Genomic DNA, 24,183 nt, shown 5'->3' on the forward strand with positions numbered 1-24,183 from the left:
CGCGACAAAGTTAACCCATTAAGGACCAAGAAAAATTGACACCACCAATTCTGTTTATTTTTGGTGTACGATGTCTCTTTAGTGGATACAGGAAATTCCTTCAGTATCAAGAAAATACCTTTATGCCTTCAAAACTTACAGAGGTGTACTTCTTATAGTACGCTGGGTTCTTTCCATTGCAAAACAAACACTTGCTCCATGCTGTTGCTTAGGTGCATGAAACTTGTTGAAGCACTCGTGCTTCAAACAAAGTGTTACATCGCACATCACACATGCCCACATCGACCTTTTGTGGCAATATTAGCACCGCAGCTGCTTTTCTAATTTATTTGGAAAGTGTCCTCACTTGTCAAGTACAATGTCACCTACGATGGAGGTTGGCCATTTGCGAGTGGCGTTATGTTTTGTGCCGAGACGCAGGTAATACAGCGTGACATTTCTTCGAAACGTAAGGAGATCGATTGGCTCATCTGCAACCACTTGACAAATTTTCCATGCGTTCACCACGGCTACGATCAGCATTTGCGTAAACAAAGACCACAACCACTTTTTGGCATGAATGCCAATTCTATAGTCGTTTACGGCTTGATCTAAGAGGTCTACGCCTCCCATGCCGCTGTTATAGCTGCTGAACGGCTTCGGTTGCGGAACATTCACCCTTTCGTGAACTGCAGACGACCACCACTTCACAAAGGACGTGGGTTCAATACTGTCGTAGTTCGTAGCCATTATTACAACACTGCTGTCCTTCCACTTTACGAGAAGAACCTCACCAACGGGGTCGAAACAAGAAACAAATTCTCCTCCTTGCTTTTATTTCATTTCTTTTTTTAGCTAGAAGGAGGGGACTTCATATGCCGGTTCTCGCTAAGAGTGCCTGTTTCCCTAAACCCGTTTTAACGCAGAGTAACAAGGAGATCCTGACTTGAAAAAAAATTGTCGAAATAGACTATGTGGTCACTAGGATCATAGATTGCCTCAAGCAGAGAGAGAACAACGCGAGCTCCCAGCGGATTCTTATCAGGGTTGAGAGATTTTACACAGTAGGTATCAAAACCATAACAGTAGCAGTCAGAATTGCACACCATCCAGTTCTTGTACCCAAAGCGAATTGGCTTGCCACGCATAAATTGTTTGGCAGGATTGTGTCCAAAATATTTTACCACAGACTCGTCTATAGAAAGGTTTCGGTGGAAGATACCATGTTGCTGAAAACGCTCGTTCAGTAAGTTCGTGAGGGGACGTATTTTGAACATCCGATAAGTCATCTCCCCGATCAAGTCATTGTTGGCTAGGTGCAAAAATATTTTTGTCTCAAGAAATCTACTTCGGCTCATGCACTTAGCTACGTAGGGCACTCCAGCATCATCAACGCACCAGTAAAATTTCTGACGAGGGAGCCTATGGCAAGCCAGACAGCAAAAGAATACCGATGAACCTCTTCAGATCATCCAAATCGAGAGCAAAGCCATGTTCATTTTTCTGCATTGCATACTTGCCAGTCTGTATTATTATATGAGTGAGTATTTGATCATCAAGAATGGTGCTGAATACTTGACTCGGAGAATAACCGTTGTAGAGAGACCGTAACGTGGCTTTGCGCTCCGCTGCCCCGTCAGTTGAATTCACCCATGGATATTTAGGTTGACTGCTGGTCCAGTTCACGGCAGGAACCTTTGCGCGCTTCAACGCAAGGGCGCACTCGTAATCGTCATTTCGATACTAATGAATTTCGAGTTTCCCTGCAAAAAATGGTTTGATGTAAAAGACTTACACGATTTGGAAGGCTATGTCTCATAGCCTGTTTCGCTGAAAACAGGAAGCCGTGACATCGGTAATAACCTGCTCCCGCGCAGGGTGAACTGCACCTCGAAGGTGCATCGGAGTACACTCGGAAACATCTGCGCAAACTGATGCAAATATTCGCAGTGCACACTGCCTCCCCTCCCACACTGTATCACCAACCTTCCTGTATTCCAAGCCCTGTCCGATTCTCCGCGCTTCAGCCCCGCTACATACCGTGGAGGCTACTATGGATGAAAATAACGAAGAAAAATAGTGTTTGTTGGCGTCGCGGTCATTGACACCGAACAATGAGAATACGCAAAGTGCCTAACTAGAAGCTACCGTAATAAATAGAAAAAAATGTTCTTACCATAAACATAATTCACTGCCATAGTACCCATACAGTCTTCGTCGCCTTCCTCTTCATATGTTTCTGCTGATGGGTCTGGAGGGATTATGACCACATCGACATCATCCCCAGCATTCTGAGCAATATCTGCTGCAGCCTCGAATGTTTCACGGAGCCGATAGAACGGTTTCTTGCCGAAGAAAACACCCGGATTCATAGTATCGACTGCCTACAAGAGCGACTGCCATTGTGCACACACGCAGTCCCGCCGTACTATAGATAGTACAGCAAGGTTTACTCCTATATAACACAATAAGCGTGAAAGATATAAAAGTTTCACAGCACTCAATGGTTACTACTGCTCTTCTTGAAGCTATATGTAAAGAGGTTTCATGAAATATTGATTATTTTAGCCAGGAGAACAAGTTTACGAAGCGCTTACTGTTCGGTTGGCGGGATTGAACATTGGCGATAGTTGATCTTAGACATATACTCCGAGGAGCGCTGCGAACGCGCCTGCTTGATTTGGGATTGTTGCCTGTTCCCCTGCGGGTGGCATGGCGAACTACTGAAAACGAAATACTCATATTCCAATTAAAAAGAAATGGAATTGTAGCTGTACTTTTAAAAGTACAGCGGTCCCAAATGGGTTAAGGCAGGGCTCACGCGGCTTGTCGGAGGTGCTCAGCTGGTGTTTAAAAAAAGTGTGGTTTCCTTGTATTTGGTATATTTTGCAGAGCACTCTCAGAACTGAGAGGGCATCACAGGAAGGACGGGTATTCTACCTCCACACTTAGCATAAATGCTGTGAAATAGCGTATGTCTCTACCACTCTGCCTGGCCACGAATTCATAGATCATACTCCTACTTTCGGCTGAGTAAGCAATTGACAAAACTCCTCTGGTTGGCACCACGCTGCACAAAATGCTACAGTGTCTTCACTGGGGCATAGTACTGCTAATACTTTACATACGCGTAGGTTCCGGCAGCATTGAGAAATAAAAAGAAATATGCTTGATCCCTCCTTCATAAGAATCGGTAGAACACGGAATTTAAATGTCTTCACAGAGGCTGTTGTGTTTGCTTCACGCGCCGTGGTTGCTTAGTGGCTGTGATGTTGGGATACTAAGCAGGTGGTTGCAGTATCGAATCTCGGTCACGGCTGCCGTATCTCAATGGGAGCGAAATGCGGAAAACCCTTGTGTGGATTTAGGCGCACGTCCAGGTGGTCCAAATTTCCAGAGCCACCCACTACGGCGTGCCTGATAACCACATCGTAGTTCTTTCACGTAAAACACCATAGTTGAATTTCATGTTTCCTTGGTGAACTCACAGTCCGCTGCAGCGAAAGGAGCAGGATTTGCGGGTCGGCGACCGTGTTGCACGTTGGCTTCGGCGCGCGGCGTCCTGTTGGCGAGCGGCGTCCTGCTGCCGAGTCGCTTCGGCGAAGGTAGGACCATGTTGGTCCGGCTCCTTAGCGTCTTTGGCGGCCAGTTGAGTTGTGGCGCGCTCGGCTTCAGGAATGCGAATGGCTAAGTTTTCAGCGTGCGTTGCGAATGTGCGAAGGCGTTCTGCTTCATGCTGGCGTGTCTCTCGCGGAACCAAAGCGAGATTCGTCCGTCGACGTCATTGCATTTCTGCGCCACTTATCGCAGCGTTTTTCTTAGTTGGCACCATAGGCGCCAATTCCGGAGGGGCTCCGGGGCCCGAGCCCCCACCGGAATTTTCGGGGAAGGGGGGGTGGACTGAGCTACGTCCCTCCCGGCAAGGCCGAACTCTACCCCTCCCCCTCCCCCCCCCCCCAACGTGTTATTGCCAGAGTTTTCTGACCCACATCATTTGAGCTTTCTTTTGACTTGCCTCAACCTTTTCACTTCAAATTTTATTGTGGCTAATAGCTTACTGCAGCAGAACTGATAGTTGGGCGAGTTGGTATGAATTCATAATAAAATATTTTGCACGCACAATTGACAAGGACACAGTGAAGGTACATACGAGCGCTATGCACAATGGTGCATAACTGCACCATTGTTGGCGCGGACCTGCACAGATTTGAATTCATACTTTATTTTCGAAAACCCTGACAATAGAATAAACGCATTAGAAGTACCAGCCGTGGCTGCCTCATCCGTATTTTCTCACTTAATTGTTTCAAATTCCCACTGTAAAGACCATGCACATACTCAATATATTTAAATATATACACAACAAAGGTAGGCAATTAACAAATATTTCTAACGGTATGGATAACTTATGTCTAGAGAATGAATATGTTACTCTATGTTCACTTCGGTTAAAAATTAGTTGCGTGCTTTTTGACCCAGAAAAAGAGACCTGTTAACTTCAGTGACCCCTTCGGCAGAATCTTTTATCAAAGGCGTGTGAAATGACGTGAATGATATGTGTCTCAGTATCGCTTCTTTTTCCAGTAAGAAAAGCTAATGACTCACCAAAGAAACACTTCTAAGAATTTACGAAAATTCCTTAGGGATGGAAACATTGCCACTTGCATGCAGAGGTAAAAAATATATACAGGGTGTCCCCATTAACTATCATGCACCAAGATTTAAATAATGCAATGTGTTACTCGAAAAAAACCTATTGCATATTGTTTCCAGTACAGTGGAGTAGCTGCAACTGATTTTTTCCTTACCGAGATTTCATTAGGTAATTGTAATTAATTATGTAACTCGACACGTACTATCATAATTATGAAAAAGTCAGTGACGCATTTGTAGGCGCAGCCAAGGTACATCTAACTGTGGTATTTTCAGCGACGTACTATTGGCGCAGTAATTTATTCCGGCTAATATATTAACCCTGGGAAACATGGCGAATACCGCGTGACTGCACTCCCATCCGCACCATAAAGCGCATAAGCATCATAACTCGAACAATCTTCTTCCGAGTTAGGCAGAACGAAATGGGGGAAATAAAGAAAAAGATCACCGCCCAAGCACTCCGTAGAGATGGTTAACCAGCGAAGCTGAAACGTGTGGCCTTGGTGTTTATCACTGGGTCAATCCCGGCGGTTCATTAAACGACGGCTCGGTAGGCAGCCGGATCATAGGTATGCAATCGCTGCTTCTGCTTTGCTGCACGAGCCTGTTCTTGTGCTGGGGCTGCAGCATGGGGACGGCGTACATGAGCTCATTCACGGTTCTGCTCGCGGCGTTGCTGAGCAAAAGCTACCTGCTCCTCAGGGGTACCTATGACGCGTGGCCTACCCAGTTCGGACCCGGGGAGAAACTGCTGCGCTCCCGCTCGGCTGTGACAGTAACAACGTCACTACTGTCGCAGCCTATCGCGCTCTTCTTTCGCTTTTTTTCGCGCATTCGCATGTTGTTGCGCCGGCGGAGTTTTCAGCGTACAGGCGACAGACAGACGGACGGACGAATTGGCTATCCATATACAGCTGCGCTGTAAAACATCGTGATCGAACTAGTGCCCTATCTGGAGCGCGCCGGCCGAAGTAACACGTCGCGTTTGTTGCTAGTTGGAAACCAGTTGTGATCGTTGTTGTCTTAGCGTAGATAAAGTGCACGGACCGTTTTCTCTTTCTTTTTTGGGCGCAATACCACTCACCAGAAAAGCAAATTGACAATGTAGGTGCAAAGACAAAGGTGCGTATTTTTTTCGTCCCAGTCGCCATGTGTTTCTCTAATAAACAGAAGGTAAACCTGATCTTTGCCTTGCGTGCTGCAAATGGAAACATAAGGGAGGCCGTAAATACATATCAGTGATGGAAGTGTGGCGGTAGAACAAACGCGTGGACTATCATCAGAAATTATGAAAACCCGATACAAACCGGCAGCTGCCAGGAACACCGGCGGAAGACTCCATCTTTGAGTTCCAGCTACGCACGGATGTTATAGCATTTTTATGGCCTGAAACCGTCATGCTGGCAATAGGGACGTGGCCGCCCAAGTACCAATTTCCAAATAATCAGTTTTTAGGATTCTAAACGACGGCATTTCACTTGTGCCACCTTAACCAGCACCAATGCTTGGAAGTTATGGAACTGTGCAATCGTCTAGATTTCTGGAATTGGGTCCTCTTAACAGCCGACGAGTCACCGGACTTTTTGAAAAACATCATGCGAACAGGTGAAGCCCATTTTCACAGAAACATCCAGGTAAATTCACATAGTGCACATTATTGGAGTGACTACAATGCACACTTGATAAAGCGCAATCGGCACCAGTACCAGTGGTCGTTCAATGTAGGTTGCGGAATTTACGCCAGTGCTATAATTAGCCCCATCCTATTCGATCACTGACTGACTGCACAGCGTTACGTGGACGAAATACTTGAAGGATTAGATTCTCAGCGAAGTCCCGCTGTCACGTTTTCCACTTCTGTGGTATCAGCAAGGTGGAGCACCAGCACGCACCAGCAACTGAGCACAAAACTGGCTAGATGCGACTTTCATGCGCAAAAGATTGGAAGGCATGGTCCTGTAAGTTGGCCGCCTAGATCACCTGACCTTCTCCACTCGTTTTCTTTCTTTCGAGTTATGTGAAAGATCGTCCTTCTTACATGATCGAGACGGACGTCCGATAACGGGTGTCTGCCGTAGAATTCAAGCGTTGGTCATCAAGAAAGCCACTGAAAATGTGATCAAGCGGACTCAGTACTGCATAGCTGTAGAAGGAGGATTCGAACACGTCCTCTAGGCAGCAGCTGGTGTTCAACGGCGTCTACAAATTCATAGATGATAACGGCACACTGAAATCTGGTGTATTTTTTCTTTGAGTTTTGTGCAGGCGTCCCGATTTCCAATTCGGCTAGAAGTGGTTATTTACGTTCTCCAATGCATTGGTTTTGCCTTTTCTCAACACATGGGTCGCTTCCCGGGCTGTTTATTTTGCTTTTATTTGATGAAGTGAACCTGGTCTTGCAGCACGTATACACGCTCATGAAAACTAAAACTGTCACTTCAATTTGGCTTTGGTTCGAGGTAAGCTTCTGACGCGAAATAAAGCTGTGCGCGCCCTCTGTCGATGCGGTGCGAGCTAAGCTGGTATCTTGAAACATGCTATGCCTATTACATTACTTTTTGCGTTTCATTCGTAGTCAAAGCGGCGCTTCGTATTCAGAGCGGTGAGATATGGGTATGAAAGAGGGCTCGCCAAACAAAGTACGTGGAGTGACATCATGTATGCGGCGTGTACTGCAGCAGGGTTTTCGTGTCGCACTTTTCTGCGCACGCGCTGTGCTATCTAGCGGCACCACCGTAAAGCCCACGCATGGCTTTCGAGATGCGTGACACGACGCTGCGTGTAAACGCGCAGGATTATTCACGTCCACCGAGCGCATTCGAGGCGAAACGCTAAGCAGTCGGACTAATTTCCTTGAGGATCCCATGTGAAAAAGGCGAGATAGGAATATACATGCATACATACTGTACATGCATAGTGCCACTTAGTAGTGCCGGTGAATAATACAGCGGCAGATCTGTAAATGACGAAACTATCTTTTATTTGGCGAACCTGTGTCCACAAATGCAAGTTTAACTCAAAGCACAGCGATAGCCGCGAACACGATAGGCGATCGTCGAAATCTGATCTGCCGGTCAAACGTGTCGGCTTGTAGGCACGAGCCATCGAACGTTCCAGAGTAATCGCTCGTGCCCGCGTATCCTCCAGAAAGTTCTACACCATTCGCGTCGCGCATATATGCAATCAGATTACACAAGGTTCGCTGACAACAGACAGCTGATTGAACTGTCGATAACAATCAAGAAACTTCCGACACATTCAGGCGCGTCCCGTACTGAGCGATAACATTTGTTAGACGGGGAAAACTGCTCGCCCGAAAAATATAAACACGTCCACGCGTCAATGTCCCCTCTCAGAAGGCACGGGGACATAACAGGAGAGTGAAACACCAAAGGACACTTATGAAAGAAACAAAGACTAAAGTGACAGAGTCCAAAAAAAGAAAGTCTAAAGGTCCGCTACGCAAAGTTCCAAAGTTCATTAGCGCCGACGTAACGGGCAATGCGGCGGCCAGGCGCGGCCAATAATACCTTTAGCATATCCTCGATAGCGTCCCGGAGAATACTAGATGTCCAGCAGTCGTATAATTAGTCGCACAACGTGGACTATTTCATTTCGTGAGTGGCACCTCCGTGATAGCAAAATGCCATCTTTTACTACTTCATAGTGGAGTGCGCCTGTACGTCGGATGATCATGGAGTGTCCAAAAAGTGGCGTAAAGGCTTTCCACTAACACCTTCTCAGCGTAATAGGGTCCAAACCGAAATACGGGCACCGGGCTTGTACTCGACGTAGCGTTGTCGAAGGTTCTAGTGTCGCCTGTCGGTCCTCTGCTGCATCTTAATCCGTAAGCGGGTGAGCTTTTGGGCTCCTTCGGCATGTTGGAGACAGGAGGTGACGTCATGGTTTTCTTCGTCGAAGACGTGCGGCTGCATCGCGTCTAGAGTCCTTGTCCGGTTCCTGCCGTAAACCAGCTTGAACGGCGTGATCTGTGTTGTTTCTTGCACCACCGTGTTGTGGCAGGATGGCATCCCAGGTCTGGTGCTCGACGTCGACGTATATTGCTAGCATGTTGGTGAGGGCCTTATTCAAGTGCCCCGTGAGACCATTCGTCTGCGGTTTGTAGGCAGTTGTCCTCCTGTGACTTGTGTGGCTGTATTGTAGAATGGCTTGGGTGAACTCCGCTATAAAGGCCGTTCCTCTGTCGGTGATGGCGACTTCGGGGGAGCCATGCCGCACCAGGATGTTCTCGACGAAAATTTCGCCACGTCGGCTGCGCCACCTTTCGGCAGAGCTTTCGTTTCAGCGAAGCGGGTCAGCTAGTCCGTCGCCATGACGATCCACTGAATTCAAGATGTTGACGTCGGAAACGGTTCCACCAAATCCATCCAGATCTGCTGAAATGTTCGGCAAGGAGGCTCGATTGGCTGTACTAATCCTGCTGGTCTTTTCGGTGGTGTGTTGCATTGCTGACCCACTCGGCACATCTTGACGTAACGGGCAACGTCGGCGGTGTGGCGCGGCCAATGATACCTTTAGCATATCCTCGATAGCGTCCCGGAGAATACTAGATGTCCAGCAGTCGTATCGTCATGTAGCGCGTGCAAGTACATCAGGATGCAGCAATCAGGGAACAACGAAAACGTATAGTTGGCGTGGACTGGGGAGAAGCTCTTCTTTACGAGTGGGTGTGTTTTGAAGCGAGAACGAAGACAGTCATCGCCTTAATGCCCTAGAGACAACGTTGCTGTTCCCTCCCAAATACTCGCCGACGCTTCTTAGCTCCGGGTCTGCTCGTTGCTTTTCAGCGAAGTGCTCCGCGCTTATTATTCCAAAGAAGGTGTCGTCATCCTCGTCATCTTGCGGCAGCAGGTCAATGGGGGCGCGTGATGGGCAATCGGCATCAGAGTGTTTTCGTCCGGACTTGTAGGTTATATTGATGTCGCATTCTTGTAGTCTGAGGCTCCACTGCGCCAGCCTTCCTGAATAGTCTGAGGCTCCACTGCGCCAGCCGTCCTGAATGATCCTTTAAATTCGCGAGCCAGCACGAGGCGTGATGCTCGCTGACGACTTTGAACGGCCTGCCATATAGGTAAGCACTTTCCCGGCAGGCACTTTTCCGGCCAGCCACATAGGTAAGATCGGAATTTCGCTGTAGCCCAAATGATGGCGAGACATTCCTTTTCAGTCGTAGAATAATTGCCTTCATCTTGTGACTGCGACCGGCTAGCGAAGGCTATCGCCCGTTCAAATCCGTCTTTTTTCCGGACTAAGACGGCACCGATGCCTGTGCTACTGGCGTCAGTGTGGATATCTGTATCGGCGTCGTCGCCGAAGTGCGCAAGTACCGGTGGCGACTGCATGCGTCATTTGATTTCCTGAAATGCTTCGGCCTGTGGCGTCTCTCACTTGTACTTGACATCACATTTCGTTCTTTGAGCAGCTCAGCGATGCGTGAAAAGTCCTTGACAAAGCGCCTCTATTAGGCACACATGCCAATGAATCTACGCACTGCCTGCTTGCCGATCGGCTGCTGGAACTCTGCGATGGCAGCTGTCTTCTGCAGGTCGGGGCGGACTCCAGATTTGCTGATGACGTGGCCTAGGAATAGAAGCTTATCGCAAGCGATGAGACACTTTTCCGGCTTCAGAGTGAGCCCTAATGACTTGATGGCCTCTAGTATTGTCGAAAGCCGCCTAAGGTGATCGTCGAAATTCCCGGCGATGACGACAACGTCAGCCAAGTAAACAACGTCTGGAAATTCAATCCTGCTAACGCCGTGTCCATGACACGCTGAAATATTTCAGGCGCCGACCACAGCCTAAATTGCATGAAATTGAACTCGTAGAGGCCATCCGGCGAGATGAAGGCAGTCGTTTCGAGATCTCTCTCGTCGACTTCTATTTGCCAGTAGCCAGACTTGAGGTCCCTCGACGAGGAGTATTAAGCGTTGCAGAGCCGATTCAATACGTCGTCTCTCCATGGAAGGAGGTATACATCCTTCTTAGGGATATTGTTCAAGATTTATAGATTTGAGGATTTATCTATTTCGGCCACGTTTTACCATATGTCACCGAGGCGAGGCTAAAGGAGGTAGATAAATCATGCCTCCTGAGAAGGCTTTCTCCCCGGATTACAAGTCTTGGCACCGGTGGCGAACATACAAAGCACATAATTCACAGGAACGCTGCTGATTGAAATAAATGCAAGAAAAAGACAACAAAGTGTGCTCCAACACTAATTATAATGTCGATGATAATCGACACAGAAACGTAGGGTTCTGTCCTTTTTCCTCACCAAGGAAACAGTAGGTGCCCACGGTATTTTCGCTCGCGTGATGATATCGTCACGTAGCATTTTTCAACTTGCTGTCTGATAGCTTCTCGTTCTCGCTTTGAAACTCGGTAAGGGCTCTGGTGGAGCGGTCGAGCGCGCTCTTCAGTTATTATGGGATGTTTTGCGACTGGTGTTTGTCGAATCCTTGATCACGTCGAAAAGCAGTCTGTGTATGTCGGAGACTTCTGAGCTATTGCTACTTACTCATGCGGAGACTTGGATCTAGGTCGAAGTTTGGTTCGAGAACTATGGTCGTCGGCAAATATGCCGTAGAATCCGAGAGGGCAAACGCATTACTGGTTTCCACAATTTCGTCGATGTGCGTGATTGTCGTGCCCTTGTTGATTTGTTTGTACTCCTGGGGCGGTATAACGTAAAACTATTCCAATATGTTTTTATTCCAATCTCCTGACGTCAAATTTGCGTAACCGCCGACGCAAGCATCGGGCGGTCACCCGCAGGGCTGTCTGAACAAACCAATCAAATGCTCCCCTCGTTCATGGGAGGTCATTTTGTTTGCTTAAAAAACGAATAAAATTGCTTGCACTGAGCGGATTGTCTTATCTAATTGGCTCACAAGAGGCGAGGAACACGCTCAAGTGGAGAGGGATTCGATGGAGCCGAGCCACTGCACTGAATATCGATAACCAGATGAAGGTGGTGCCGGCGTCTGCGATTGGTCCGCTTTCTCTTATTTAGCTTGCGGTGGCTGGTCGACACTGACGGCGGTATGTAACGGAAGCTCAAGAATGACGCTAAAACGGATCCTCAGCAAAGAAGAGGTGGCAGAACGAGGTCGTAAACGTGCTGAAAGCTCTCGAAAACGTTACACGGCGACGCAAGAAGTTTATTACACGCAAATAAACCTACGCTCTCTGGCAGGGGCGAGTAGCCAGTGCCGGAGCGATCGGCGGCAGCCATCTTTTATTCCTTTCGGAACGGGGCAGCCTGCGGCTATTCAGAAGAAAATTCAGTTTTGTTCGGCATATTAATGCATCTTTAACGCGTACGCGTCACTTTGACGCGGTAAGTTTTTGCGGTTTTGTGACATCGCGTGAGAGGCAGGTGAAGTGGGCGTAGCTCAAAAGCTTTTGACGAATAGCCGAGGGCTAATGCCAAAAAGGCGTCGAATCCGAAATAACCATATTTGTTTTCTTCGGTCAATCTATGCATGATCAGTGTGTACACATCATATCAAATGGGGAGCTATCGCTGTTTTCGTGACGTCGCTTGACAGACAGGTGAAGTGGGGGTGGTCCAAAAAAGTTTGACAAATTGCGGTGCGCTGATTGCAGAATTGGAATAGTAAAGTTTGGAATAGTTTTACGTTATAGCCCCCCCTGGCTGAAGTTTGTCAGCAACACCGTCGTTTTTCCTTGTGCAGTCCAGCTATCGCTCTTGCGACACAAATTTCGCGGTCGAGTAGTAGACGTTGGACACCCTCGACGATGCCTTCTACGTCTGAGGGTGTTTCGGTGCGGCCGGAAATAGTGCTGTAGGGAGGCGGGATGCTCACTTGACCTTCAAGCACAGTCAAGGCGTGGTGACTACGACAGCTCTCCGGCGGTATCGCTGGAACTTCCGACAGCATTATCGACTTCGACTTAATTAAAAAAAATAAATTATGGGGTTTTACGTGCCAAAACCACTTTCTGATTATGAGGCACGCCGTAGTGGGGGACTCCGGAAATTTCGACCACCTGGGGTTCTTTAACGTGCACCTAAATCTAAGCACACGGGTGTTTTCGCATTTCGCCCCCATCGAAATGCGGCCGCCGTGGCCGGGATTCAATCCCGCGACCTCGTGCTCAGCAGCCCAACACCATAGCCACTGAGCAACCACGGCGGGTTATCGACTTCGACTTCAGGTTGATGATTGCGCCGTGTTGGTTCAGGAAGTCCATGCCGAAACTGGCGTCTCTTGAACAATGGTGGAGGATAATGAAGGTAATGAACCGTAATTTTTCCCGTGCAGATCACAGTCAGCGTTATTAGGTGCCCTTCAGCTGTCCGGATTTGAGGGCCTTCCAATGCTGTCTTAAATTTCTTCAACTGGGGTGGTAAGGAGTCCACTCATCACAGAGTAGTTGGCTCCATTGTCAACTAATGCGGTGACTGCATGGCCATCGAGAAGCACGTAGAGGTCGGTGGTTCTTTGTCTTGCATTGCAGTTAGGTCTTGGCGCCGGATCACTGCCGCGTCGCGTTCACCTGTGGCTGGTACGTGGTGTTGTCGGGTCGTCCTTCGTGGCCGTATTCCATAATTCTTCGTCAGGATGGTGGCGCTTGTTGATATGTCGTCGAGACAGGACTTTTCGCGTCTTCGTTGGCGGCGAGCATCTTCGTTAGTTTGAGGAACAGAAACCGCACCACCATCGGTGGCTGCTTTTAGTTTTCACATAGGGCTTCCAGACTGGCTCCAGGCTGGGCGAGTCTATGGTCGGCGTTCGGGCGACAGGTAGCAGCGTGCGTCGAGAATTCCACTGAGTGGCGTTGAGGTAGTCGCCTATGTGGCGTGGGTGCTCCCCAAGCTGATGACGCGGCGCGTTGACGGCGAGCCCTCTCAGTCCCAAGTCGCGGTATGGGCATCAGGTGCACACATGGCCGGCTTCTCCGCAGAGTCAGCAGAGCTCACGGTAGTCGCGGGTTCGGAGAAATGTTCGGCTTCCTCGAGCAGCTACGCTGGGCGACGGGTGGGCGTGCTGGTGGCGGCGGCGGTGGACGACGAAATTACCACGTTACAGGGCAATGGCCTTCTCGCGGAGGGGGATCTTCACGACAGGCGAAGTCGGCGTAGGTCGTCGCTTCCGGCCGGGGCGGCAGTGATTGTGGTTGCACCTCCGGAACTCCAAGTTATCGCTGAACCTCTTCTTTGGCGATGTCGTCGATTAAGGCCATTTGATGCTGTGAACTTCGAAAGAGCGTCTGCAGTTCCTCGCAAACGACCACTCTGATGGTCTCTATAAGGTCCTGGCTGCCTAGTGCTTGAACGTCGGTGTAGTTTGCGGTAGGCGGTCGGCGGTTATATTGCCTTGTCCGCATATCGAGCGTCTTCTCAATAGTTGTGGCCTCGGAAATAATTTCAGCCACGGTCTTAAACGAGTTGCGTATCAATCCAGTGAAAAACTCTTGTTTCGAAACGCGAATCAGGAATCGAACTTTTTTCTCGTACGATATGTCTCGGTGGGCGTGTCACAAGTGGCGACTCGCCTCCTCCGTAAAGATAGCAATGTTCTCGCTCGGCAGCTGCATGATGATCTCCAGTTGAGCTTGGGCTCACTCTTTGCGCTTGATGCTCGTGAACGTCTGCAGGAGGCCCCCCATTGCGGAACAGGTTCCATATAGTCAGGTTTGATCCTCGGTCGTGAAACCACGTCCTGGCGGTGTCTTCTAAAGCGAAGTACACATGCCGGAGCTTGTCGTCTGAGTTCCAGTTGTTCAATGCAGCGACCCTTTCATATGTATGTTTCCAGCCACTTATCCGGGCCTTCAAATGATCAACGGGAAATCGGTAGCTCTCTTGGCTCTTGTAGCGCGATGTGGGACGCTGGGGCTGACATTGTGGTTGACTTGGCGACAATCATACTTGTCATCTCAGGCAAAAGTCCGTGCTCTGGAGGCAGTCCTTGCCGCCTGCAGCTACCTGGTTCTTGGCGACGTTGGCGTTGTATTCCGCGCTCGGGCTTGGGTCATGAGTTTGTGGGGGCATCCGGTATATGAAAGTAAAGTACCTCCACCAGATGTCACGTAGTAGTGACGGTGAATAATACAGCGGCAAATCTGTGAATGACGAAACTTTTATTCGGCGAAGTTCTGCCCACAAAAGCAAGTTACACTTAAAAAACAGCGATAGCGACGAACACGGTCGGCGATCGTCGAAATCTGATCTGCCGGCCAAGCGCGTCGGCTTTTAGGCACGAGCAATCGAACGTTTCAGAGAAAGCGCTGGTGCCCGTGTGTCCTCCAGAAAGTTCAACACCATTCGCGTTGCTCATACATGCAATCAGATTACACAAGGTCCGGTGACAACAGACTGCTGATATAACCATCGATAACATTAAAAAAATTATTATACACGCAGGGTGCGTCGTGCGCTGAGCGATAACATTTGTTGGACAGTGAAAAGAGCTCACCCAAAAAATATAAACAAGTCCACGTGTCAGCACATACATACATACATACATACATACATACATACATACATACATACATACATACATACATACATACATACCCCAAAGTGGACCAAGTTTTGCAAGAATGCGAATAGCATTAAAATAGTTTCCACGGTTTGTTATATAACCTAGGCACTTACATATAGAGACATTGACCTACCGGATGTAAACCATTTGTTCATCAGTACTCACTTAAGAGGGTCTCGGCATGGCCTAGACCTTCTAATTGGTGAAGAGCCTCGTCGTATTGCTCGTTTACGCACTTTGGTATCGCAGGTCAGAGACAAAGCACGCTGCGACATTCGCCACCGTCCGGTAACCTGTCTTAGAACTGAGGTGAAACAGCGCGAAAAGACGAGGACACAAGGAAACAAATACCACAGACAAGCGCTGACTGCCAACTGGAAGTTTATTTGAAATTCACCGGACATTTATACCTTTTTCAGCATAGGCATGCGCACGTACGTCGCGCTGTTTCACCTCAGTTCTAAGTAAGAACCAACTAGCTCTCATCAAGATCTTACTAAGGTAACCTATCGCCCTGGTGATTTACTGTGGCGTTATTCCAAAAGCTTTGGTCACCTCCAATGGACGTTTCTAATTCTTAACACTTACGGAGGTCACCTATACCTTAGCTTGCTTGACGGTGAGTGGTAGAATAGACGCGAATACCCAAGTGGTCCATGTCACCTGCCTGAAATGGTTCACGTCAAGAGAAGGATTGACTCGCCCGGCAGGCTTTGCGTGCGACGAGAGGAATTTCGCACATACGCGAGAGTCAAAACGAAGGCCGATGAACGCGCTTGTGGCCCCGAGTTTGGAAAGACGAAAAAGACGATGTTGAGATCTTAAACCAGCTGGCCGCATTTGAGCTCACCTTCGCGACCCAAAACAAATGGCCCCTTTAAGCCGTACGGCTGAGAAACGATTTCGATCTCGCTTAATATATATATATATATATATATATATATATATATAGTGTGAGCGCAGCGCATGCTTGACTTTCAACTTCATCATCTCCACATATCCATTGTACACCTTCATCTGTATGTACTGACACATTTACTTGTTTATCGGGCGACCACGTTTCACCGCCTAACAAACGTTGTCGCACAGCGTAGGACGCGCCTGCATGTACCGTAAGTTTCTGGAATGCTATTGATTGTTCCACCGGCTGCCTCTGATCCAACCTTGTGTAATGTGATTGCATGTATGCGCGACGCGAATAATGCAGAACTTTGTGGAAGACACGCGGGTTCCAGCAATTAATCTGGAACATTCGACAACTGGTGTAAAAAAGCCGACGCGCTTGACCCACTGATCAGATTTTCGACGATCGCAGAGTGTTCTCCGCTATCATTGTTCTTAGGAGTGTAGCCTGCTTTTGAGGGCCACACGTTCGCCCAAGATAACGCTAGTTTCCTTAATCACAGTTTTGCTGCCTTCTTCACCATCACTGCTACGTGACGTCTGGTGGAGGTGCTTTACGTTCATGTACCGGGCTCCCTCCACAAGCCGTAATACAAGCCCGGACTGCAAAGACAACACCAACGTCTTCCCGGAACATCGAGCAAGCCACCGGCTACAGCCGCTGCCCCCAGAACACGGACTTCTACCAGAGACGACCAAGAAGATCGTCCAAGAAGATTGTCCAGAGACGACCAAGAAGACATGCCCAACGGTTGCCGCAGCGGCCTCAAGAGTTCTGCAGTAGCATAGGGAGCCACCGAAGTTCCGCGGTTCCACATTTGAGGAGCCAGAAAGCTGGCTGGAGACGTATGAGAGGGTCGCTACGTTTAACAGCTGGAACAGCGGCGACAAGCGGCGACTCGTCTATTTCGCAATGGAAGAAGCGGCGGACCTAGTTCGAGAATCGGGAAGCCAGCTTAACGACGTGTGACCTGTTCCGAGCTGGCTTCCTGCAAGCACTCACAAGCGTCGTGCGTAAAGGGCGCGCCTAAGCGCTACTGGAAACCAGAGTACACCTTCCCAATAAGTTCATAGCGATCTTCACGGAGGATATGGCCCGTCTTTTCCGGCACGCCGGCCCGGAAATGTCGGAGGAGAAAAAAGTCCGCTTCCCGATGCGGGGCGTCATGCACAAACTTTTCGCCTGGACTGATTCGATACCCGCCGAAGACCGTAGCTCAGATTTCTGCAGAGGCATCGACGATCGAGAAAACTCTGGAAATGCGCACCCGGTAATATAACCGCCAGGTGCTCACGCCGCAGTGTGTCATCCAAGGACTGGGTTCCGACGACCTTCAAGAGACCATCAGGGCCATTGTGCGAGAACTGCGCTATGTCTTGTCTTCGTCGCAGCCTCAAGTGCCCTTGATCGCCGACATCGTGAAAGATGAGGTTCAGCGATCACTTGGAGTTCCTGAGGTGGAGCCACAATTACCGCAGCCCCAGCCAGAAGCGATGATCTACGCCGCCGTCGCACGCCGTCAAGGTCCCCCTCCGCGACCGCGCCACGGCCCTGTAACGCCGCAATTCTGTCGTCCGCCGCCACTAGCACGCCCAACCGTCGCCCAGCGTAGCTACGCGAGGAAGACGTACATTTAGCGTGCGCCCGACCATCGCCCGCTATGCTATCACTGTGCAGAAGCGGGACTTATCTACCGCCGATGCCCATACCACGAAATGGAACTACGAGGGTTCGCCGTCAACGCTCCGTGACTACAGCAAGGTTAACGCCCTCGCGATATCGCCGATTACCTCGCCGCTACTCAGTAGAGCTCTCGACGACCTTCCCGTTCGCCATCACCAGGCCGCTACCTGTCGCCGCAGCTCCGTCCATACATCTGCTCATCCAGGGCCGCTCTGCGACCCCATATGCGGAAAACTAAAAGCAGCAACCGATGGAGGTGCGGTTGCTGTTCGTCGAACTGACGAAGGTCCTAAGCCACCGTCGAGGACGCCGAAGACACTATCTCGACGATATAACAACGACACGCCGCCGTCCCGACGAAGTCTGGAAGCAAAGAATGCCTCGACGAAGTACGACCTGACGACGTCACGTACCAGACCTAACTGTAACGCAAGACGCCAAGACCTAACTGTAACGAAAGGCAAAGAGCCATTGACCTCAACGTGCTTCTCGACGGCCACGCAGCCACCGCCTTTATAGACACAGGAGCCGATTACTCGGTCATGAGGGGACACATCACCGCCCAGTTGAATAAAGTTAAGACAGTATGCGAAGGCCCTCAAAGTCGGACCGCTGGAGGACACCTCATTACGCCGATTGGAATCTGCACGGTAAGAATTACCGTTCATGACCGGACTTGCCCTCACGGCGCAGACATTGACGTGGTCATGGTGCAGTCATGACCGGCAGTTGAAATCGATAACGCTGTTGGAAGATAAGTGTCGGAAGATAAGGAAGATAAGCCTTGAGTGTGCTCAAAGATCAAGTGAGCATCCCACAACGCTCCAGCATTATTTCCGTCGGCACCGAAACACCGCTGACGTAGAAGGCGTCATCGAGCGTGTCCAACGTCTACTACTCGACCGGGAAATGTGTGTCGCAAGAGCGATAGCTGGACTGCACGGAAGGAAAACTACGGTGATGCTGACAAACTTCAGGCAGGAGTTCAAGCACGTCAACAAAGGCACGGCAGTCGCGTACATCGAGGAAATTGTAGAAACCAGTAATGTGTTTGTCCTCTCGGATTCTGCCGCGTCTACCCTGACGACCATAGTTCACGAACCAGACTTTGACATAAATCCAAGTCTCCCCGTGAGTAAGCAGCAACAGCTCAGAAGTCTTCTCAGATGATACAAAGTGTTGTTTTTCGACGTCATCGAGAATTCGACAAACACCAGTCGCAAAGCATCGAATAATAACTGGAGTCCGCCCGCCCACTCCGCCAGAGCCCTTACCGAGTTTCGAGGTGAGAACGCGACGCTATTAGGCAACAAGTCGATGAAATGTTGCGGGACGAAATCATCCAGCTGTCGAAAATCCCGTGGGCATCACCTGTAGTCTTGGTGAAGAAAAAGGACGGAACCCTACGTTTCTGCGTCGATTATCGTCGACTTAACAATATCACGAAGAAGGACGTATACCCCCTTCCATGGAGAGACGACGTATTGAATCGGCTCTGCAACGCTAAATACTTCTCAGCGATAGACCTCAAGTCTGGCTACTGGCATATAGAAGTCGACGAGAGAGCTCGCAAAACGACCGCCTTCATCACGCCAGACGGCCTCTACGAGTTCAAGCTCATGCCATTCGGACTGTGCTCAGTGCCTGCAACGTTTCAGCGCGTCATGGACACGGTGTTAGCAGGATTGAAGTGGCAGACGTGTCTTGCTTACTTAAATGACGTCGTTGTCATCGCCGGAAATTTTGACGATCACCTTAGGCGACTCGCGACAGTATTAGAGGCCATCAAGTCATCAGGGCTCACTCTGAAGCCGGAAAAGTGTCGCTTTGGCTACAATAAGCTTCTGTTCCTGGGCCACGTCATCAGCAAATATGGAGTCCACCCCGACCCGCAGAAGACAGCTGCCATCGCAATGTTCCCGCAACCCACCGACAAGAAGGCAGTGCGTAGATTGCTTGGCATGTGTGCCAACTATAGGCGCTTCGTCAAGGACTTTTCACGCAACGTGGAGCCACTAACGCATCCAGCGAAATGCGACGTCGAGTTCAACTGGGAAACGCCGCAGGCCGACGCATTTATAGAACTCAAACGACGCACGCAGTCGCCGCTCGTACCTGCACACTTTACGACGACGCCGATAACGAAATCCACATTGACGCCAGTAGACTAGGCATAGGTGCCGTCCTAGTCCAGAGGAAAGACGGACTTGAACGGGTGATATCTAATGCTACCCCGTCACTGTCAAAAGCGGAAGGCAATTATTCTACGATTGAAAAGGAATGCCTCGTCATCGTTTGGGCTGCAGCAAGATTTCGCCAACACCTATATGGCAGGCCATTCAAAGTCGTCAGCGACCATCACGCATTGTGTTGGCTAGCTAACTTAAAGGACCCTTCAGGATGACTGGCGCGGTGGAGCCTCAGACTGCAAGAATATGACGTCACGGTAATTTACAAGTCGCGTAGAAAGCGCTCTGACGCTCACTGCCTATCCCGCGCCCCCATCGATCCCCCGCCGCAAGACGAGGACCAGGGCGTCTTTATTGGAATAATAAGCGCGGACACTAAACAGCAACGAGCAAACCCGGAGCTAAAAGGCCTCGTCGAGTATTTGGAAAAAAACAGCGACGTTGACCCTAGGACATTTACGCGCGGATTGTCTTCGTTCATGCTACAAAACAACATGCTCGTGAAGAACTTCTCATCAGTCCGCGCCAACTATCTTCTTGTTCCTTCAGCGCTACGTGCAGAAGTACTGCACGCCCTACATGACAAACCAGCTGCTGGGCACCTCGGATTCTCGCGGACGCTGTCGAGGATACAGGAAAGGTATTACTGGCCGCGTCTCACCACCGACGTCGCCCGTTACGTTAAGACATGCCGAGACTGTCAGCGACGCAAGACACCACCGACAAATCCAGCAGGATTACTACAGCTGATCGAACCTCTTTGCCGACCATCTCAGCAGATCGGGATGGATTTGTTGGGACCGTTTCCGACGTCAACGTCTGGAAATCAGTGGATCATCGTGGCGACAGACTAGCTGACCCGCTTCGCTAAAACGAAAGCTCTGCCAAAAGGTAGCGCAGCCGAAGTGGCGAAATCTTTCGTTGAGAACATCCTGCTGCAGTATGACTCCCCAGAAGTCCTCATCACCAACAGAGGAACGGCCTTTATAGCGGAGTTCACCCAAGCCATTCTGCAATGCAGCAATACAAGCCACAGGAGGACAACTGCCTACCACCCGCACTCTAATAGTCTCACGGAGCGCTTGAATATGGCCCTCGCCGACATGCTAGCAATGTACGTCGACGTCGAACACAAGACATGCGATGCCGTTCTGCCCTAAGCAACCTTCGCTTACAACACGGCGATGCAAGAAACAACACAGAGCACGCCGTTCAAGCTGGTTTACGGCAAGAACCGGACAAGGACCCTCGACGTCATGCTGCCGCACGTCACCGACGAAGAGAATCTTGACGTCGCCACCTATCCCCAGCGCGCCGAAGAAGCCCGACAGCTCGCCCGCATATGGATCAAAAACCAGCAGCGTACCGACAGCTGGCAGGCACTGCAATCTCCGACGACGCTACGTCGAGTATCAGCCTGGCGGCCGTGTGTGGGTTTGGACCCCGATACGCCGACGAGGACTCAGTGAGAATCTGTTGCGACGCACCCTACAAGGTCATCCAACGTATTGGCGAACTGGAATATGAGGTCGTTCCGGATGGCATTTCGCATTCACAGCGGCGCCGCGCGCGATCTTGAAGTGGTCCACGCGGTGCATCTTAAGCCCTTTTACGCATGCTGACGAACTTCCTTGTTTTGTTGTTTCGTTGCTACGGGTGTTTTTGTTTATTACTTTCGTTTGTTTGCACCGTCGAGTCGATTCATTTAAGAGGGGGTATTGACACGTGTACTTGTTTATGTTTATCGGGTGGCCACGTTTCACCGCCTCACAAACGTGTTCCGATACTTACAGGCGCGTCGTGCGCTGTGCGATAATCGACGGAATGTTATCAATGGCTCTATCCGCTCTCTGTGACCCAACCTTTCGTAATGTGATTGCATGTATGCGCGACGCGAATAATGTAGAACTTTGTGGAAGACACGCGGGTCCCAGTGATTACTCTGGAACATTCGATGACTGATGCATAAAAGCCGAAGCGCTTGACCCGCTGATCAGATTTTCGACGATCGCCGAGTGTGTTCGCCGCTATCGTTGTTCTTTGAGTGTAGCCGGCTTTTGAGGGCGCAAGTTCGCCCAATAGAACGCTAGTTTTGTTAATCACAGTTCTGCTGCCTTCTTCACCGTCACTGCTACGTGACAGTATCACCAGCAGCACAGCTTGATGCTCGCGATAGTAGCACGAGCTCTGCTGGAATAAAGCGGTTGGTGCTTTTCGTTCACCACGACCTCCCGTACGTTCTCACTGGAGCTCCGCTCGGGTCACCGCATAACAACACTGGCCATGCTCGCTTCATCGAATCCAGGATCGCCCGAGGCCACTGCTGCACTGCAGCCTTCGCCTTTCGTCGTCACCGTCAACAGCCACCAGCGCGAACACCAAGCCTTCGCTGGTCTACGTAGGGATGTCGTAGAGGACTGGCTCCAGAACTACGACCTCGTAAGCGACTTCAACACGTTGGACAGTTCACACAAATTCTTATCTTCCGTGTCCCCTTCTACCTCTTGTCGTCAGCGCCTCATACAACTGGATGCCACCGGAAATTCTCTTCTTAACCATGAAGTACGCATTAGTTTCGTTACCTCCTCCGATTACGTTTTTTGGCCATCTAGAGAATAGATTACGTGTCAAATCCTGCAAATATTGTGGATGGCGAAGTACTCATTCTACCGTACGACCATACCATATCTTGAGGATTCTCTTTAACCCTGGCCTTATTTGCTTCTCTCAGGCGTCTGTATTGCTTACCGCCTTAAACCAAACTCCCGAACCCCAACTGTTGCCTCGTGGATCAACTGTCCCTTGGCTGTTGACACTCATCCCGCTGCAATTGTAACACTTGCGACAGTGCTACCTGAGTCAAAATTGCCACCCAGTAGTGCTTTTTCCAGCCGATTGTTAGCAACCATGATCCGTGACCTAATGCCTGCCCAGAGTCAAGATCTCCTCGCACTATTGAACAAACACCTTTCCTTGTTCGATGTCAATTTGCCAGTTCTCAGTTGAAAAATTATGGGGTTTTACGTGTCAAAATCATTTTCTGATTATGAGGCACGCCGTAGTGGAGGACTCCGGAAATTTCTACCACCTGGGGTTCTTTGACGTGCACCTAACTCTAATTACATGGGTGTTTTCGCATTTCGCCCCCATCGAAATGCGGCCACCGTGGCCGGGATTCGATCCCGCGACCTCCAGCTCAGCAGCCCAACACCATAGCCACTGCGCAACCACGTCGGGTTGCTCAGTTGAGTACCGCTGCTTCTCATTGAATACAGACTGATGGCTCCAGCATTGTTCTGCGGCGCCCATATGGCGTGTCTCTTACAGAGCGCAAGATCATCGCGGAAAACGTATTAGACATGCTTAAACAAAATATCATACGCCCTTCCAGTCCCTGGTCCTTCCCAGTTCTAGTGCAGATGAGAGACGGCTCAGTGCACTAGTTCCGCTCCACGGTGCCAAATAATTTCGTAGCCTTGACCTTAGATCAGGCTACTGGCACATGCTGATATCCGAATCCGACATAGAAAAAACGGAGTTTGCTACCCCTGATGGGCTCTACCAGTTCAATGTGATGCCTTTTGGACTCTGGACCTTCGAACGCTTCATCGATAATGTTTTGCGTGGTTTGAAATAGAAAACCTGTCTGTGTTATGTCGACGACATTATAGTGGTCTCAACCACGTTCTGAGAGCATTTGCAACGTCTTGATTAAGTCCTTGTCTGTCTTAAAAACGCTGGCCTGTAGCGCAACACAAAGGAGTGCAGTTTCGACAACAATGCCATCAAAGTTCTGGGGCACATAGTTAATACCGGATCTTGAGACGCTTGCGGCCATCCTCAAATTTTGCCATCGTGCGCTCCCGGCTTATGCGAAAAATTGCTCACGCGTTTTATTGGAGCTTCCACGGTCATTCAGCGAACATAACCTGTCAATTATCGCGTCGCGCCCCTTAAAACGCCGTCCTACTGCCATTGTCGTGGGAAAGAGATAGTGCGTGTCTCTCGCTTAAAACCATTCACTCGACGCATCTCATAATACTTCCCCACGGGCAGGGGGCCGCTTCCACAGCGAGAGGGAATTAGTGTGAGTACAACACATGCCTGGCATTCAACTTCTTCATCTTCACATACCATCATCTATTGTACATCTTCATCTGTATACATCATCAGCACCACAGCTTGATCCTCGCGGCAGTAGCATGAGCTTGGCTGGAATAAGCTGGTTCCTTAAA

General features: G+C 49.7%; 1 protein-coding gene and 1 pseudogene across 1 annotated transcript in view; one reads left to right on the forward strand and one right to left on the reverse strand.

Moving 5' to 3' along the window:
* LOC126539092 (uncharacterized) overlaps nt 1-24,183 on the forward strand; it is a 175,331-nt gene that overhangs the window by 45,701 nt on the left and 105,447 nt on the right. The window lies entirely within an intron of this gene.
* LOC140216286 (piggyBac transposable element-derived protein 2-like) lies at nt 897-2,351 on the reverse strand (annotated as a pseudogene).

This window comes from Dermacentor andersoni, chromosome 3 (assembly GCF_023375885.2).
Source record: "Dermacentor andersoni chromosome 3, qqDerAnde1_hic_scaffold, whole genome shotgun sequence".
Taxonomy (NCBI): Eukaryota; Metazoa; Arthropoda; class Arachnida; order Ixodida; family Ixodidae; genus Dermacentor; species Dermacentor andersoni.